We start from the raw sequence: 6,000 nt of genomic DNA, 5'->3' as shown, positions 1-6,000 counted from the left end.
TACCGCAATTATCATTTGAATGGTGACATGTCTACCCTGACTTGCGCTACACGTTTCTACTATATGTTCGTAACTAATATATATTATTATGATTATTTTTCAATAAAAATCTTCCGACATACTAAATATAAGAAAAAAATATCAAATTTCAATATTGGAATCCGCGTATATTTCATTTTAGATATTGAATGATGGTAGTAGCAAATTATAATTATTACAATAGATTGATTGACTGATTAAATTTTCTTTAAACGAACTTTGCTCTATTCGCAAAATATGTCTGTCTATTACAATATTATTTAATATTTTATCCGACAATTTTTTTTACATTGTATAATATATTATTTTAGGAAATGAACATATTTTATTTAAAATTTCAAACCAATTTAGAAAGAACAAAAAAGAGTGTTTTTACTTTTAACAAAACTTCAAAGAAGCCACAAAAACTACTTTAACCAACGATAACCGACACCAACCGCTTTGTATGCTTTATTTTACCGACGGTCGAGTTTTTTTTTCCTTTAGCCGACAATGAATTAGTATATGAGACTTTTTAAAACAAAAGCGACGTTAGAAAGTTTTTTTATATAATATATATATATATATATATATATATATATATATATATATATATATATAATTTTCAGTTAAGTGGAATATCATCTTTATTCATATTTAATAGAATTCAATTGAATTAAAGTCGTTCGTTCGTTCGTTGTTATCATATATAAATAACAAAAATAGTATTGTGGTTCTGAAAAGAACCGTTTTTTTTTTTTGGTCGATGATATTATTTAAGTAAATAAAATAAAAAATTTTCGGTCAATATAGTAGATGTGTTATATTTATTATTTAGAACTGGTATATTTGGTAACGGCTTTAGTTCCTTCACTGACTGCGTGTTTTGCTAATTCTCCGGGAAGCAATAATCTCACTGCAGTTTGAATTTCTCTACTTGTAATTGTTGAACGTTTATTATAATGAGCCAATCTGGATGCTTCGGCGGCGATACGTTCGAATATATCATTAACAAAACTATTCATTATACTCATAGCTTTACTCGATATACCGGTGTCAGGATGAACTTGCTTAAGTACTTTGTAAATGTAAATAGCATAACTTTCCTTCCTCCTTCTTTTTTTCTTTTTGTCGGCTTTCGAAATATTCTTTTGAGCCTTTCCGGCTTTTTTCGCTGCCTTTCCGCTAGCTTTTGGTGGCATTATTTCTCTTTAAAAAAAAAAAAATAATAGAAACACTTGGATAACGTACCGTATTTATCGAAAAGTGGATAAAATTAGAATTTACAGCACACACACACACACACTTGCGCGTGAGAAATCCCGTCCCTCTAAGCATCCACTCCCGGATAAATCCGCGAGTGGGTGCGAAGAAGAACATTCCAACCACCCCCTGTCAATTCCGACAGGTCCTCATCCTCTTTCGCGTCGCAGTTTCGCGCGTAGAATCCTTCCTCTCCCCTTAGTTCTATGGGAGATTCTGGGATGTCTATCTTTTTTTGTTAAGAGATTAGCCTGTTGGCTATACTCTCTTGGCTTCATAGTCTGGACGTCATAATGTGTGTGTGTGTTTCGCGGCCTCGGGTAAACCTTTTCCGACCTACAACCGGTCGGAAAGATCTAATCCGAGTGGTCCTTCGCCTTCTCTATAGCTGTCCCCGATGTATAACTCTACACTTGCTTATGAAATGCGGAGTTACCGTGTCGGGGGGTGTCCTCTTGTGGGTTGTCTCTGAAAACCTAGGAATTTGGATAGATTTTTTTTTTTTTTTTTTTTTTGTTTTTTGTGTTTTTTTTTTTTTTTTTTTTTTGTTTTTTGTGTTTTTTTTTTTTTTTTTTTTTTTTTGGTTTTTTGTATTTTTTTTTTATACTAACCTAACCTATTGCTACTACTAACCTACCTTAACCTACGTTACCTATCCATCCAATTGTTTTCTGGGCCTCTTGTATTTCTTGTAGTCTTCTTTATTGTATTTTATGATTTCCCTTAATTCTTCGTTGGGGTGTGTTGCCAACTCCTCGAATAGCTTTATTGCCCTTTGGTCCATGATGTCTAATACTTTTTCGGGTCCCGTTTCTCCGTATATTTCCTCGCTACTTGTTGTCCAGTGAACATTTAGTGCTTGTCTCAGCGTTATGTTTTGTTGAGCCTGTAGTTTCTTTCTGTTTGTTTTGCAAGTATGTCCCCAGGCAACAGAGGCGTACGTAATAATCGGTATTATTATACTCCTGATAAATCTGAGTTTTGTTTCCGTCTTTAACTTGCTTTTTCTACCGATTAATCCGCATAGTCTTGCTCTCGCTTGTCTCACTTTGTCGACAGTGTTTTTCACGTGTTCGTTGAAAGTGAGACTTTGGTCTAGCGTTACGCCTAGGTATTTGGCCTTTTTTGTCCACTGGATTTCTTCGTTGTTAATTTTTATTTTCCGGTCGGGTTGGTGGCTTCTTTTTTTCTTGAAGAGAACTGCTTGGCTTTTCTCGCAGTTGACTTGTATTTTCCATGTTTTGCACCATTCGTCAATCTCTTTTGCAGCGTTTTGGAGTCTTTTCGTGATGTTTTTCACCTTGACGCATCTCGTTGCTATTGCAGTGTCGTCCGCATATAGCGCTGTCAAGGTGTTCTCAATTTTCGGGATGTCTGCTGTGTATATGTTGTACAGCATTGGTGATAGTACCGCTCCTTGCGGTACTCCCGCCTGCTGCTCTCCGACCTCCGATTTTTCGTTTGCGACCTTCACCTGAAACTTCCTGTCTTTGAGGTACGTGCTCAGGAGTTTTATGAGCGGTTTTGTGTATCCTGCCTCTTTCATCTTGTAAAGCAAGCCCTCGTGCCATACTCGGTCGAAGGCTTTGCTTACGTCTAGGAAGATTACCCCTGTGGATTCTTTCTGGTTGAAACCTTGAGTAGTATATTCTACTAGTCTCAAGATTTGTTGTTCGGTGCTGTGGTTTTTCCTGAAGCCGAATTGTTCCTCTGGTATTGTATTTAATGTCTTTGTTTGTTCGTTCAGAATCCTCAGTATCACTCTCTCTGCGATTTTACTCATGGCAGGTAGCAAACTTATCGGTCTGTAGTTTTGGGGGAAAGTGGGGTCTTTCCCGGGTTTTCTCAGCATGATAATGTCTGCTTGTTTCCATCTCGATGGAAAGTGTTTTGTCTTCAACATGCCACTTATTATGTTCGAAAGGTATGCCATACCTTTTTTTGGCATGTTTTTCAGCGCTCTGTTCGTGATTCCGTCTATTCCCGGAGCCTTCCTTGCTGATGCGAACCTGAGTAGTTCTTTCACTTCCATCGGTGTTGCGAATCCTAGGGTTTCTTGATCGTCCTCGTCTTCTAGGTATTCGTTGATGTTTTCTTCTATCGTGTCTGAGAGGTCCATATCTTCGTCGGGATGTTCGTTCAGTGTAAACTGAAGTTCCATCGTGTTTTTCAGCTCTTCTGCTTTCTCTTTGTCTGTATACGCCATCCCGTTGCTTCCGTGTATTGGGGGCATTGGTTTTCTTTCTTCTCTTAAGACTTTAGATATGTTCCATAATCCGGGTTTTTGCGGATCTAGTTCGTTTATCCTTCTGTTCCATTCCTCGCTTCTGTGCTCCTGTAGCTGTTCTTGAATTTCCTGTTTCATTTCCCTCACTCTCCTCCTTTCTTCTGGATTTTGCGTTCTTTGGGCTCTTCTAGCTATTCGGTTTTTCTCCCTAATCAGATTTCTCAGATCGTCGCTTATATTTTTGAATCTGCCGTATTTGTCTGGTACGGTCATTGTGGTACTTCGTTCTATCGCTTCTGATAGTGCTTCTTCGAAGAAACAGACCTGTTCTTCTAGCATCTCCTTGCTTTTTATTTCCGTGATTGGTCCTAACAGCTGTCCTGTTAGCCTTCTGAATTTCTCCCAGTTGGTTTTTCTCACGGTTCTTCCTGCTTGTCTGTTGCCGCTACCGATGGTGACGACGATTGGTGAATGAGCGTCGCCGCCGTCTATGGTCCGGATTTCTACAGGCATCGTCATGTCTCTCAACACGGCGATGTCTATAACCTCGGGCCTTCCTCCATTTGGTGGGTAGTGTGTCGGTCTTACTGGTCCTATCGCTTGATAGGATGGGTGATCTTCTATGATCTTCTCCAAGTTTCTTCCTTGTCTGTTTCTTCTTGTGCTGTACCATGCAGGGGACTTGGCATTTAGATCTCCTATGATTATGCCTTTTTTACCATCTGGGAGTACTGCTAGCACGTCTTCCTCGTGTATTGTAGTCTCAGGCCTTACGTATGCTGATATTATTCTAATATCGCCGTATGATGTTTTAATGACTACTATTGTCGCCTCCATGCTAAGTAGTCCGTCCGGTGAATTTATTCGGTGTTGGCACAACTCTTTTTTTACTAAGATCGCTGTGCCTCCGGAGCGTCCGTTTATATCGTCTCTATAAACGTTGTAGCCTGGCCAGGTGAATCTGTGTGTGTCACCTGGCAATTTTGTTTCTTGTAGAGCGAAGATATCGTAATCTTCTTCCTCCAAGATCACTCCCATGGTGTTTTGGTTTGTTCGTAGTCCTCCTGTGTTCCACGAGCCGATCTTTATTTGACTAGGAAGGTTGTTTGTCATTTTATTTGACTTGTTGGGCTATTAATGTCGCTATGAGTGCCTGCATATTTTGCAGCATACTCAATATCTCGCCCGTTCCTTGTTGTTTTTGAGGAATTGAGGCTGTCGGCGTTTTCTTGGCCGTTTGGGCGTAGCTGACTCCTGGGATCGTGGTTTTTATTGTTGGTTTTTTTGTTTCCTCTTTTTTGGGATTTTTCGGACACCCCCTGTAGTTGGCTGGGTGGTCACCTGCGCAGTTTCTGCATTTCGGCTTCTCGGTCTTGCTCAGGGTGCAGTCCGCGGCCCTGTGTTCTCCTGCGCATCGTACACAGCGCACGTCCATGTTGCACGTGCTCTGTCCGTGATGGAATCCTTGGCACCTGTAGCATTGTACAGGTCCGTCGTGTTTTTTCTGTTCTACCACACTTATTTTCGTGTGGCAGAGATATCTAAGATTTTTGTATGCCTGCTCTTCTGCAGGCTCGATAACTACCATGTATATTGGTAGTAATTTCCTGGTGTTATCTTGATTTTTTTGCGTATAGCTAGTCAATTGCCATACTTTTTTCGGTTTTAATCCTATTTCCCTCAGCTCGGTTTCTACTTCCGGTGCTGGGGTGTTGACTGCTAGTCCTTTAATCACTAGCTTTCTTTCTTTTTCCTCTTTGAGTGCGTACGTGTACCACTCTATTTCTTTGTGCTCGCTCAGGAGCATCTTCATTTTATTGAAATCATCCACTGATTGTGTGGTGATCTTTCCGGTGTGGCTGCCCATTTTGCATTGGGCGTTAATGCTTCTCTGTATCAGTTGTTTCCTGATAACAGTCCACATCAGTGGGGATTTCAATATGATTGGAGGTGGCCTCCTCTCCGGTTTTTTTTGTTTTTCCTCTTCGTCTCTCTTTATTTTTTTTAGTTCTTCTTCTATTTCCTTTCCGTTTTCGTTGTTGTCGGTTTTATTTTCTATCGTAAGTTTGCTTTTCGCATTCTTACGTTTTCTTTTATTTTTCACTTGCGTGAAATCCTCTTCTTCCATTGGGCAGTCTTCGCTGCTTGAGTCCTCCATTACTATTGTCTGGCTCTCGCATTTCTTTTCGCATGTTTTGTTTTCCGTTTGGGTTTGTCCTTTATTTTGGTTTTTTTCATTTTGTTCTAGCAGTTTTGTCAGTTTACTGCCTAGATTTTCTACCATTTCGGTCAAGCTATCGATTTTTGTAAGTTGCATTTCAATTGTTTTTCTTAGGAGCTTGTTTTCTTCCACCGTTTTTTTTTGTTCTTCGTTCATTCGTTTCAATTCTTCTTCCAGCTTCTTGTTTGTCGCTTCGAGAAGTTTCGTCTTCCTCTCTCTCGATGATCCCCTATCGTAGGGTTTTTCCCTACACTTAGGGTTTTCAGGCTCC

This window comes from Diorhabda carinulata, chromosome 1 (genome assembly GCF_026250575.1).
Source record: "Diorhabda carinulata isolate Delta chromosome 1, icDioCari1.1, whole genome shotgun sequence".
Taxonomy (NCBI): domain Eukaryota; kingdom Metazoa; phylum Arthropoda; class Insecta; order Coleoptera; family Chrysomelidae; genus Diorhabda; species Diorhabda carinulata.
This window is presented reverse-complemented; position numbering follows the sequence as displayed.